This window comes from Denticeps clupeoides, chromosome 19 (assembly GCF_900700375.1).
Source record: "Denticeps clupeoides chromosome 19, fDenClu1.1, whole genome shotgun sequence".
NCBI lineage: Eukaryota > Metazoa > Chordata > Actinopteri > Clupeiformes > Denticipitidae > Denticeps > Denticeps clupeoides.
Window position 1 is genome coordinate 15,065,836 of NC_041725.1, and position 13,715 is coordinate 15,079,550.

A 13,715-nucleotide genomic window follows, 5' to 3' on the forward strand; every position below is an offset into this window, starting at 1 on the left:
CAAGAAAATGTGTTTTTTTTAATAAGGCTTGGGGCTTTATTCATCCTCATGAGGACTGTACACAGCACCTTTTCCTTTATACATTTCTATGTCTTTTTCCCTTACATTTGTTTGGTTGCCTTTACCCAAGGAATTGTCTCTTTTTGCCGCTGATGTAACCAAGCTAAGGATTTCCAGCTAAAGCACTGATTCTGGTTTCCATTTCAACCAAACACAGTCACGGCTGAGATTCTTTTTCAACCAAGGAAAGGGAACATAATTTGTCATTTTTTATCATTTGAAATGAAAACCTGCACACTCATATCAACATCTGTCCTATAGGGGAGAAGCTTCTCGATATTACAGACTGAAAGTAGCATCAACAGTGAGTGATAATTGCATTATATTTAATGCAATTTAATTTAATGCTTGTTTAAGGACATTGTGGGTGATTTTAAATCCTATGGAGCAGAATGCTCCATAGGACAATCAAGAGAGTGGCCTGAGCCAGGGGGAAAATGGTGAACACCTGCGTTTTTGTGCTTCATTTCACATGCATGGTAATGATATTTGCATCTTGCAAATGCAGCATGTTGCAGAATTGCAGTATTGAGCTGCATGTTTAAATTTAAATTGAGATGTACCCAAATAATGGACTTCTTGGTAGTAGTCATATTGTAGAAGACCTTCAACTAACCAGGTAATTGTTGGCTTTGGGAATAGGCACATGTGGGGCCTCTACATCTCTGTCCCATGAGTATAAAACATCCCCAGACTGGTTTCTGTACCTTCATTTTTTATTGTCCTTGATATAAATCCTTGAATTACAGATTCAGTCTTAAGCCACAGCAGGATACTCAGTTGGTAAATACAGCATCGTGCTGAGGCCATTCTTCTGTCAATAGTGTTTGGTCACAGTGAGACTTTTGAGTAGCCTCTAGACACCCTTTCAATGTAGATGAGATCTTGGGTGGCTTCATTGCTAATGTAACTGTACTCACAATGTTGATAGTAAAAGTTATAGTAAAAGATAAGTAATATACGTATTAATATGTACAATGTATTTGTATGTCATCAAAGTCATGTTTGTCCAATACACATACATACACATTGAGATCCTAGAAAAACACTGAATTTGAAAACTTGTCTGTTGTATATTACATTATGTTATATTATATTATATTATATTATTTCTTTAATATGTATTTGAAACATGTTTACTTTGATTTCTATGAAATTGAGGGCAAATTATTATCATAACCCAGATATTCAAACTTCAGTTTATATATGTTATATTGAATAGTGCATCAGGCTTAATTAAAATATTCATACAATGCACCATATTTTAACACTTGGTGCTCGATATCATATGTGAAGTGAAGTGAAGTGATTGTCACATGTGATACACAGCAGCACAGCACACGGTGCACACAGTGAAATTTGTCCTCTGCATTTAACCCATCACCCTGAGTGAGCAGTGGGCACGGTGCTTTGCTCAGTGGCACCTTAGTAGCACCTTGGCAGATCGGAATTCGAACCGGCAACCTTCTGATTACGGGGCCGCTTCCTTAACCGCTAGGCCACCACTGTTAAACCTTATAGCACTCATGTAGCTTTTAGACCAGTGAAATCTTCTTTGTCATTTAATTGCATATATTGGTATTGCATAAACATTTATACATTGCGATATTATGGTGAGATGATATATGGTGCAATAGTGTTGTCTGAATACTTAGGGTTCACAGAACTTTATAGTGGAGTGTCCCGTCCATCACATAACAAGTTTTCAAACTGCTTGTATGGCTTTTGTCAGTAGTAATGCATGACAAGTTCTACACACATTGTCACACTTGTTCATAGTTCTGACAACTAGTTATGGGAATAAAGAAACTTGTGTCATCAAAATGTCCCATGCATCACATCCACAATCATCCACATCTACTATCATCCACATGGCAACATTGTTCATCTAACTAACTGGCACTATACACACTTAACTGGGACAAAGGGTAGAAAATTCAGTCGTATTTACATGAAAATATCAGAAATTGAATTGGTTTGGAGCAAAATGTGAAAGTTAAGACAGCTGATGTGCTCTATTCATGGGGTGTTAGTTGCCTAGTGAATAACCTATGAACCAGAAGACCACAAATACCCAATTTCCACTTCTCAGGTTCCCATGCCGGTTCCCAATTTTGGAACCAGTGCTGCGCTTTCCCACAGAAAAAAACTTTGTGCCGGTGCCCAAAAATTCAAAAGAAGAAAGGGAAGAACTTAAAGTCGCAGAAGAAAGACAGCAAGAACAAAAAGAACAGAAAGTGTCAGCGGAGGAGATCCCAAATATATATATTATGATGCTATGGATTTGGTGCTAGGATTTCTGTTTAGTGGGCGTGGCCTGTGACATATCACGCTGAGCACCTGTCTAGTGTAAATGCAACTGGTTCTTGGTTGATTCCCAGTTCAGCACCGGCCGAGCACCAGAACCAGCACCTGGCACCAACACCAGTGTAGTGGAAATGATATAAAGGTCAAAGGTGTCCTTGAGCAACACTTAATCCTGATAGGGACTGTCCATGTTACTACTCTAAATGTAGTAAAAGTACACGTTTGAGGGTAATGTCCCTCATTTGAAGGGACTGAGATCTGTCCATCATTGTAAATACTGCTACCTTAGAGAACCCCATGTAAGTCAGCAGTATACTATGAATTTCCTTATACATTCATGCTGGTCTTTTGCTCTCATTCTCCTATTCCTTCTGCTCCTTCTTGCCTTCCTTCTCCATCACATTCTTTTTCACTCTCACCAGCCTGATGAATTTTTGATGGCCGTGTGGCTGGCTCATGTCACCGTGTCGTGTGGAGGCCGGGCCTAAGCCTCCTCCCTGCTGTCGTTTATTTTTATCACTTGATTTTCAAATACAAAGCTGGCCAAGGGCGTGTTTCAGGGCTCCAACTGGCTGTTTTACAATCCTCAGGGGTATTGCATGTTATTGGACCCTCAGGGGGGCATGAAGTTGACTTTTTTGGCATGGAATATAGTCTGGGTAGATTGGTCAGAGGCATCAACATTTTAGGATGAGATGGCCCCCAGAGAGAAGCACATCTGTCTCGAACTGTTTAGAAGCCAGGGAGAAGGAGCAGGCCCCTTTGGAAGTCTTTATCCAGAATCTTCCTGCAGCCATGAGAGATAAGCCGCTCGAGCAACTTGGTTAATGTTCAAAATATAGATTTCCTGCCACTGAACAGAATACAGAACAGTGATGCAGCACACAGATCTCAAAGATTGAGATTCGGTTCTGAAATCGAATATCCTAGTATCTGGGTGATGAGTGCAGATTAAAAACTAAACTAAACTCTATCTCCACAGAACATACTGAAGTGCTGTTGCCTCCAGATCCTGTCAGTTGTTGTTTCTCAAAATTGGAAAAGCACCCTCAGATGAGGTGGAGTTTTCTTATCCACACACAGTGGGTCATTGAAATACAGAGAGAGAGAGAGAGAGCGAGAAAGATTTGCCTTACCAATAAATCAATGTGGCGCACAATGGAAGTTCATTTGTAAGTAAAGGTGCACATGGAGATGCTTCCTGCAAAAGGAAGCTTTAATTATCAGCCAGGGCTTAGGGGGATGCAGCAGACTGACAGCTCGGAATGCTGCTTTCCATTTTCTCCCCGGTGACTCGGGCGCGAGGGAAAAAAGGCCTAGATTGAGACATAAGTATAAGTGGAGTGAGGTATAAGTATGAAGTCATTTGGAACTTAATTCACACGAGCAAGCAGAGTGACAGGTAGAAATGGATGGCTGGAGTGGGAGAGCAGAAAATGGGGAGTGGGGGCTGTGCTTTTTTCGAGTGAATGCTTAATGAGATGAATAATCCACCATAGCTCCTTGATGGCTCTGACGCAATACTGTGCTGTTGTGGTCAGTTTCTGTGGGCTTGCTGTTTTATTCATGCTACCAGTCAGATGGATTGCTACCAGTATGCAAGATTGCTTTTAAAAATGAAATATCCCCCAACGAGTGATCTTTTCCTTATTAACCAACAAACACTTCTTTCAAATGATTTCTCTAACCCAGACATTTTCAGATTTTGAATAATTTACATTATGACTAGACTATAGATTCCAATGCATTATAAAATGAGGAAAACACAAGCTTATATTCCCCAAAAGCACATTAACAAATAAATGGCTTTTATTTATATATAACATGTTGCACTGGAGCAGACGCTTCTGTCAACTGCGTGGGCGTGGCTTAGTGGATCGTTCCCAATGGTGCACGTATCATCTCAACACAGGACCAAGCAAATGAAGCCAGGCAACAAATCACTGCACAGGAGGTGGAGTCAGCAGTCTCTGCAAACTCTTCTCACACAGACAAAAAAAATAATTTTGCAGTCCTACATTTAATATGACACATTCGAAACCTTCATTCTTTAAAAAAGAATTGAATGACCACTTTATGCCTTTGATATAATTTTTTTAAGAATTTTAACGTCCCATTGTCTGCTTTCATTTACCAAAACGTGAACACCTGGCCATGCATATTTAATGTGTCACACTTTTCCTTTTCATTATGCCATGCACCCCTCATGCACACAATCTGAGCCACAGTTGGGCTACACAGACAAGCTGCAGGCTGACAGTGCCCTGCATGTGCCAGCAGGTGAAGGGGGCACAGGAACAGATTTACTGGCCCGCAGATGTGCTGTGCGCTCCTCTTTTTTTAATTGGCTCTCATGACGATAACCCCATCGCAGTGTCTTTGAACAGCTCTGGATGGAGCAGGCCCTAATTAAAGTAGACCCCATTAACTGGGTGGCCAGCAGACAGCGGACTGCCCCTTCTGCTTATTAAGCTGTCTCTGATATCACCACATAATTGATTGGTTGTCGATGACCCCCCTACCCTGGATCTGGGCTTTTCGTGCAGAATGGCCTCTCAAGACCTGTTCCAGTAATAACTGGCTGTAGACTTCTCAGATTGCTCTTCATATTGAGTTGGTTCCCCCCAACTTCTCCTCCAGGCCTCTTTTGTAATCGAGACCACTCAGTGTCCCCAAACATAATGTCAGATCTCCCGAGTCAACGCCTTGTGTTCCATTTTTACACAGACGCTGCCAGCTTGGAGCTAGAGATGAATTGCTTCTTCCGTGCTCTTTGTCAGGGGTAGAGAAGCACCTGAGCACCTCCCAAACGGCCATAGATCAGGCCAATTACAGCATGCGGTACTGTAGCTACTGCCATACAGCAGCGTAAGCACATTAACAGCAGGCTTTCCTGACTTTTATTGTCTTTGCCACGCCACCGGGTATCATCGTGATACGATTCTAAACTGCTTCACTAATTGCAACAAATCAGAGGAAACAATACCCCCCTTTTGCCACAGCCTAATTAGCACACATTTGCATTTTGAATAGAGTGGAGTGGCCAATTTCCCGAATCGTTTTGGGAATGGTAACAAAGGGGTATTGTGGAGCAGAATAAAATTAATTTTAATTTTAAATATAATGGATGATTGATTTTAGATTGAAAACAGACCAAAAATTCAGTCACTTCTTTAAATCACTAAAATACATACCTTTGAATAAATGAAAGTGAAACACTTCAGCACAGCACACCATGACACAACAAAAATAACCCATTACCCAGCAGTGGGCAGCCATGAAAGGCGCCCGGGGAGCAGTGTGTCGGGGCGGTACCTTGATCAAGGAGACCTTGACCTCAGTGGCACCTTGGCCATTCAGGATTCAAAACTGCAACCCTCTGATTATGAGTCTGCTTCCAAACCCGCTAAGCCACCACTGCCCTAGTTGTGACATACGGCCAGGATATAATTCATATTAGTGCAATGTAAAAATAAAATAATAATATACCAAAAAAAAGAAAATGAAATTATAGCTTGCAACTGTAATATTTAGTTTATTGATGTAAATGTAATTTCTATTTAGCAACATGTAGCCTCTGCATGGAGGCTAGATCTTTAGAAAATGAGCCTTGGTTTGGGGTTAACCCTGGCGTAGTTTCTGAATTCACAGGGCTCTTGAGTGCTTAAAGTGAACATTTTGTTGGGTTTCTCCCTGCAGGTAGTGGCATCAAGCAAGCAGCCACGCTTGGCCTTGCGTAGGGTCTATAGGGTCATCATCTCGGGAGTGCAAAGCTGAAAGGACTGCTTTTATTCTGCATGTCAGAACGAGGCTCATGCACCTCCCCACATGAATTAGGCTTTAATGTTGATCAATAGGTGCCAAGTCCTGAAGAAAAAGCAGTATTGATCCATGCAAATGTCAAGATGAAACAGTTTTGCTCGGAGAACCTGGAGGGGCTGGGGGATTAAGAGGCTGAGGGAGGAGGGGTTGATAGGATTTAGAGTATACAGATGATAATCTGTCTTTCGTAGTCTTTCATTTAACTGTACACAAATAATTGTGAAAAGCACAAATATTCTGAAAATCTCTGACATGGTTTGAAAGGCACAGGTCTGTGTCTGTGCAGTCATAACCCTGTGCATTAATATTTTCTATAAACCGCTATTTCCATGATGCTAATTATAATCACTGAATTAATAAGAAGAGATAAGGCCTTAATTATGCCTAAATGGTAATTCCCGTCTAGCCACAGCACGGTTTAAAGTGATTAAGACTGAGACTGGCAGTTTTTACATAGGATGCAATGAAATAAAATGGACATTCATACAAGTGAAGGGTCATACAAATATATCATAATCATGTTTCGCCGGGGGAGTGAATCTGTAATGAGCAAATTGACATTGTGATTGATAATGGCATCAGCTACAATGAATAAATGCAAATGTATTCATTTATATTTCAGTTATAGCTGTGTTGTCTACTGTTTCTTTCTGATAATAAGGGCAATGGCAGCAATCAGACAGACCCAAGGGACTCGGCATAGAGAGGAGAACATGTGCCTGTAGATGGGAGTGTTTAGGTCCATTGGGCTCGTTCCACTGTAATCACTGTTTTGCTGACCTTGAACTGTGTGTATTAAGAAGGAATAGAAATCCCTGACCACACAAAAAATTCTGTAGTTACACATTTTATACATTATAATTGAATCAGTAACATTGGGCCAATCAGAAGACTCTAGTGGCAAAGTTCATCTGACTTTTTTATTCCTAAAAGTTATGCCTCACCATTGGATATTGGCTGATATTGGATAATCTTAAAAATAAAACACTAAAATTAAAAAATGACAAAATGAGTTGGGAAATGATCTGTTAACAGATCTGTTAACATATTCACCTAGTTACCACAAGCTTGCATTAGTGTACAGAAATATGGATGACAATTTAAATCACATGAAGGATCTTATAAATTATGTTTCACATTCATCCGGCTCATGTTAGCAGTGTGTTGCTGCTTGTTTAAAATTAAATCAGTATGTCTTGATAATGGAGCATCTGAGAATATTAAGACCTTTCTTGCTGGCTCATGTTTGTGGGCTAATTCATGTTTTATTCCTGTGCTGTAATCAAATGTCTGCCTGGTTAATTGTTTGAACTTCGGTGTGTATCTGTGTGTGCATCTGAGTGTGTGTTAGTGCCTAGGGTGATGTTCAGTTTGGCTTCCTTCTCCGCCGGGCTTATCAAATTAACTCGGATGGGGGTGCTTTGAAAACAGACCTTTAGGCAAACCTGCTGAGTGGCATTTATCAGCGCTGTCTGTGCAACCTTTATGGCTGGACAAATTGATTCCCGCAATTATAGTTGTTTCTATACCAGCGTTCTTCTGAAAATTTTAAAGCCAGTTTGGTCTCCTCAGTACGTAATATAATTAATGCTTTAAAGTGAGTTGTTGAAGGAAGTGCAGAAAATGCTGAATACTTGTGGCCTGGCAGTGGTGGCCCAGCAGTTAAGGAAGCGGCCCCGTAATCAGAAGGTTGCCGGTTCGAATCCCGATCCGCCAAGGTGCCACTGAGGTGCCACTGAGCAAAGCGCCGTACCCACACACTGCTCCCCGGGTGCCTGTTGTGGCTGCCCACTGCTCACCAAGGGTGATGGGTTAAAGTAGAGGACACATTTCACCGTGTCACCGTGTGCTGTGCTGCAGTGTTTCACAATGACAATCACTTCACTTTCACTTGTTACTTTCACTTTCTTGTTACTCCAATGGCAACATGTATGCAATACCATAATTTATTAACTTCCATATAATAAATAAATAATACAATATAAATAATACCATGATTTATTAACTTCCATAATCTTTAGGCTTGCATCAAGTCACTTATTACTTATTATTAGGTATGGGACATTTTTGGTGATACATCAGTGTTGTTAAAGTAATTATGCAGCACTTTTTTCATTGTTTCAAAAATATGATACAAAAAAATATCATTTTAAATTATTTATGGGGAAATATTTTTTGGGGGTATTTTAGTTACACAGTTATATCATAGATATCTGTGCAATAGCTCAGGTATCACGGTATCTGCATCATTGGGATATTTACCATGTATTGTGATTGTACTGGTCACTGTTATTCCCACTCCAATAAGTAATGAGCATCGGTGACCTCCATTCATACCTGAGTCAGGTGTGATGGAACAGTTGATCAGTAGAGTCGTCCGGTTAATGCTATAATGTTGCAATATGAAAGCTGACAGGGTCTGTTAAAAAAAGATCCCAACGTGGCGCTAAAAGGATCCGGCCCATCTCCTCTTCCCCAGGTGCCTCTCTGTTGATGTGGGAATGCCATTCGTCACTTGCCTCAGGCACATTGATTTTTAGCTGCCCACCCTACCAGACCTCTTTGGGAAATTGGTTTCCCCAGATCTGGGTCATTCCTTGAGATGTCATGTGAGTTTTTTTTCTTCTGTAGACTCAGAAGGGGTAATGGCAGAGAGGGTTGTGTTCTGCACAGTAATTGGATCTCGGACTGAAAACCCTGCAGACACACACTCACAGTGCAAATGGGGTACGCACAACAGGGGTGCTCCCACAGTTTTTATTGGCCCCTCCATTATTTTTTCTTTCTCTCATTCTCTCTCGCTCCCTCTCTCTCTATGACATTGCAATTCTGGTGATGGAGAGCCCAGCCGAGGCACGCAGCAGCACGTCACATCCACAGCAGCTCGCTCTGCACCACCTGCTGACCAGCTCATGGGCTGGGAGATGAAGGCTAGAAAAACCATCTGCATCCAAAGGGCCAGACTGCTGTTTACTGGTGTGAATACTGACAGTGTTTGGACTGAGTCTCCTGAGCTACGGTAGAAAAAAAATCTGCCGGTCAGGCGATTGTAAAATTACTGAAAACAACACTGTAGTAATATCACAATGGATTTCAGAGAATCTATTGTAAAACTATTAAGTTTTACACCAACACTGGATCCATTTAAGCTTGTTCTAAGTGTATAAAAGACAATTCCATAGACTCCCTGTAATTCTGCTTGATGGGTTCTTTATGGCACTTTGAGTTCATGCAAAATCATAATTTTTTGCATTTTTTGAGACTTCATGCAAAGTTTCCCAGCCCAAGAGCTGGTCAGCAGGTGGTGCAGAGAGAGCTTCTGTGTGGATGTGAGGGGCAGTGGTGGAAACAGACCCGTAATCTGAAGGTTGTTGGTTCAAATCCTGAATCGCCAAGATGCCACTGAAGTGCCACTGAGCAAAGCACCGTCCCTACACAATGCTCCCTGGCGCCTTTCATGGCTGCCCACTGCTCCCTCAGGTGATGGGTAAAAGGCAGAGACCACATTTAAAGTGAAGTGATTGTCACATGTGATACACAGCACATGGTTTATCCCATCCCATTTATCCCATCACCCTGAGTGAGCAGTGGGCAGCCATGACCGGTGCCCGGGGAGCAGTGTGTGGGGACGGTGCTTTGCTCAGTGGCACCTCAGTGGCACCTTTGCGGATCGGGATTCAAACTGGCATCCTTCTGATTACGGGGCCGCTTCCTTATCCGCTAGGCCACCACTGCCACATTTCACTGTGCGCACTGGGTGCTGTGCTGCGGTGTGTCACGTGACAACTAATTCACTTTCAAAATCCTGTATGTGTGTTTGTTTGTGTGTAGGATGAAATATAAGTCTGGAATAACTGCTGCAGATGGGCAGAGAGCAGTGGGATATCCATGTGGCTATCACCATGGTTACATACCTCTTTTGTCGTTTCATGGAGTGTCCTCTTTGCTTTTCACAGCACATTTTTTTTCTTCATCAGTTTATTTTTCCTCTCTCTTTCCCTCTGCTGCTATATTGCAGATTCATTATGCTGGCTCTGCAAGTTAGAAGATAAATTAGGCAACAGAACAGCTGCCTCATTGCACCCTCATGAAACTTTTTGAGTGAAGGAGAAAGTGAGAGCAGTTACCTTAGCAGTTGTAGGCCATTCATTTATCGGATATCTATCAGAAATGCCCAGAGGTTATAATGTTGAGTTAAATAGACTTCTAAATGTTTCCTTGAGCAGGCGATGGTGGCAGATTACGTTATGAAACAATGAAGCTCTTCAAAGTACAGAAGTTAATTTTTTGTAGAATGATGCCCTTGAACACTTTATTGATTAGTCAGAAAATTAGAAGTTTTTGCATCGTAACATGCAGAGGATTTGCCAAACGGCTACAAGTTATTAGCATAATGAGTAATTAAGGGTTCTTGCAAGATTAGGCAGCAGATACCGTGACACAAATAGGGTACAAATGATGATAATTACTCTGTTGTGATAAGTGCTCTTTGCACATGCGCTCATCTTTTAATACAGCTGGTGATTTAGTCTGGACAAGTAAATAGGAGGTAACTCACCATTTTTGGTTGAAGGGGCTGATGATTTGTCCTAGTAATTGGCTTATATAGAATAAGGGTCCTCTTGACAGAAGTAATGCACATCAATGGCATAATTGCGACTGATGAATCAGATCACTCCAGCGCTCAGCCTCACTGTTGCAGCAGAGAGGACTCACACCAGCAATCATCCGTCAAAAACAATTCATGAAGTGTTGCTTCATGATGGAGGCCATCATTGTAATGCTGAGTAAGTGGGTGATGAGGAGATCTCTCTAATTTTGATGGAGCTGTTTTTACTTCAGACAACGGTGAAGGGTGACATTGATTCATACCTTCTCCAACAGATGATTAGTCCAGTGGCGGAGAGCAGGTGTTTAAAGCATTTCTGGCTGAAAAAATTGCTGTGTGCCCAAGAGTGTTCCTATCTGGGTTCATTAGGATGCTTCGATCAACCAACAAGTCATCTCTTTCTCAATTTATTTTACACTCCCCATCCAGTCAACCATTTGCAATGCCTATTTTAATTGAGAGTATTTTTTTTTTTACCCCCACAGTATTGACTAAAGGTAGTTGGATGATTTAAATATGTCTAAAATATCTCAGGAATCAATAAATATGTAATTATGTGCACATCCATCTTGATTCATATTCCCATATTAATGCTGTAGAAAATTGACACTGAAAAACTATCTGTGCAACTATCATACATTACTGTATTTAGTGGTGCGGTGCAAAGTGAGAGAAGAGGAAGATGGGTTGTGCTGTGCCTCGAAGCGCTGCAACAGAAATTCTGCACGTTCTGTAAACTTTCATATGTTTCATATGAGTCCCAGGAGACCGTCTCCAATCCATATGACAAATGGAGCTTCACCAGCACATGGCTCAAACTAGTTGCTAAAAGATCTCATGTATATTAGTTATTTTTTTCTTAATATTAGCATTATGTGGTAGCAATACTATAAATCCTATAAAATTGAAAAATAAGATGGTTTCTGACATTGGCTGCCTATTTTCACACAGACTGTGGGTGTTTGCTGATGTTCTCTATCTGACCGTAATTTGAGCTGTAATAATAGCAACAGGAATTATGCCATGTCACCAGATTCCATAAGAAAAGCTGATTCGTTTCCCTTTTTGGACAAAAGGCTTTGTGCATGGTGAGTGAAGGTTAAACTAGTGAATGTCACATTATCCAGAATCCTTGAGTAAAATCTATCAATCTGCATGTTTGTTTTGGTAAAAACTATTACAGGTGAAGAGGACAGAAGCAAAAAGAAGAGGAAGGGAGGACATGCTCTACTAACTTGTGTGATATATTGACAGGTGTTAGATATAGATGGAAATCAGGCCCAAAAATTCAACCCTGTTCCAATGCAGCCTACATTGTAGGATAGTTGGACGAAGGGTACTGGTCATCTGCTCGGCCACAAAACAGATTTTGTGAGTCATCTGTATTCCCTCATCTTAATCCTGTCATTAAAATTTTAACACATTTGCTTGAATAAATACTTGTTTACAATTATACCATGGTTACCACTGGGTCAGGCTATTATTTCTTGACTGACCCAATTCCCGGATAAACTATTTTAATTTACACATGTGCCATATCAGAGAAGAAGGCCTAATTAAGCTCATAGTGATGTTGAAACTGTTCTGTTTTTTCATTCCACTCAGATGACATTCTCAGTCTGTTGGCTGAATTTTTTATTGAAAATATGGGAAAAGAGTCACTCAAGTCTGAGTTTATCACTGGAACCAAATGAAGCAAGACAAAATTGGTTTTGTGACCTTAAAGAGATTTCTAGAGACTTTGGGATTTTAGAGTTTAGAGTTTTTGCAGAGCTAAACCTTATCTAGTGCCTTCAGGATTTACAAACATAAATATGATCTTTTATCTGTATATTAAAGATTAGAAACTACCCTACTTTTTCTTTATCACTGCATCCAGAAGACAAAAGAGAATGATTATTCGATATCAAAAGTAAAAATTGGAGTAGGCCATAGGGATATCCCTCTTATTCCCCTTCTCACTAAACAGCGTACAACCAATGCCGGAAGCATAGATGCTCCAAAAACATTTTGATTTTCTTTGAGCGAGCACTATCTGACGAGTATTTCCCATTAACATCCCTTCCAATCCCATCTATGCTAATTTAAATGCACACCAAATCCCTTAGTAGCCCATAGGTATGTTCTCTCATGCTGAAAGATTCATTTTGGTACTACTTACCCTCTTTTCCCTTTCTAAACTGTTGGACTAAAATAATGGCATCTGATCTTATTTTTAGAGGCATACACTAAGTGAAGGGGGTTGGGGTAGATGGTTCCTAGTGCTCTTCCTGATCTATAACAATTACACTAGCCTGGCCTTAATGGCTAAAATGGGGGCTAGCGAAGGCCACACTCCATCTGCAATCCATCATAGGAGATGCTTCTTCCAAGCCTGGTGTCCAGGAATCATTCTTTTGTCTACTAGAGGTGATTAACTCCATAAATGACATGGCATTAAATATTGAACATGTCTAAAATTAGATTCTGCCACCGCTGAGCCATCAGTCAAGTGCGTCGCCAGATGAATCCCTCCTGGCCGTGTTAAATTGCACAGAGGGGCAGAGTCTTTTTTAAATATTGGAAAAATTATGGTTGGAAATTTGGATCTTTGCATATAAATGGAAATGGATACAAATTGATTTATTCCAAATAACAACGGTATTAATGTGCAGTTACTAAATAATAAAAGGGAGCTGTCTATGATGTCAATTCCTGGACTACTTAAGGGTCAAGCTGCTTGTTTTTCACTTCCTATAGAACCCTGTTACCACAGGGTAATGAACACGGTCACTTAACAGGTTTTTACAAGATCAATAACATTGGTTTGTTGAGAAAGTGCTGCTTAAGTTAAAATCATAATTCAGTATTTGCTTGAAAGCTTTTCCAAGGCCAAATGAGCCCCATTAATTTAGATCACTATTCACTGTAAAATCAG

General features: G+C 40.7%; 1 protein-coding gene across 1 annotated transcript in view; it reads left to right on the forward strand.

Moving 5' to 3' along the window:
- Positions 1 to 13,715, forward strand: part of rab6ba (RAB6B, member RAS oncogene family a) — a 63,033-nt gene that overhangs the window by 16,589 nt on the left and 32,729 nt on the right. The window lies entirely within an intron of this gene.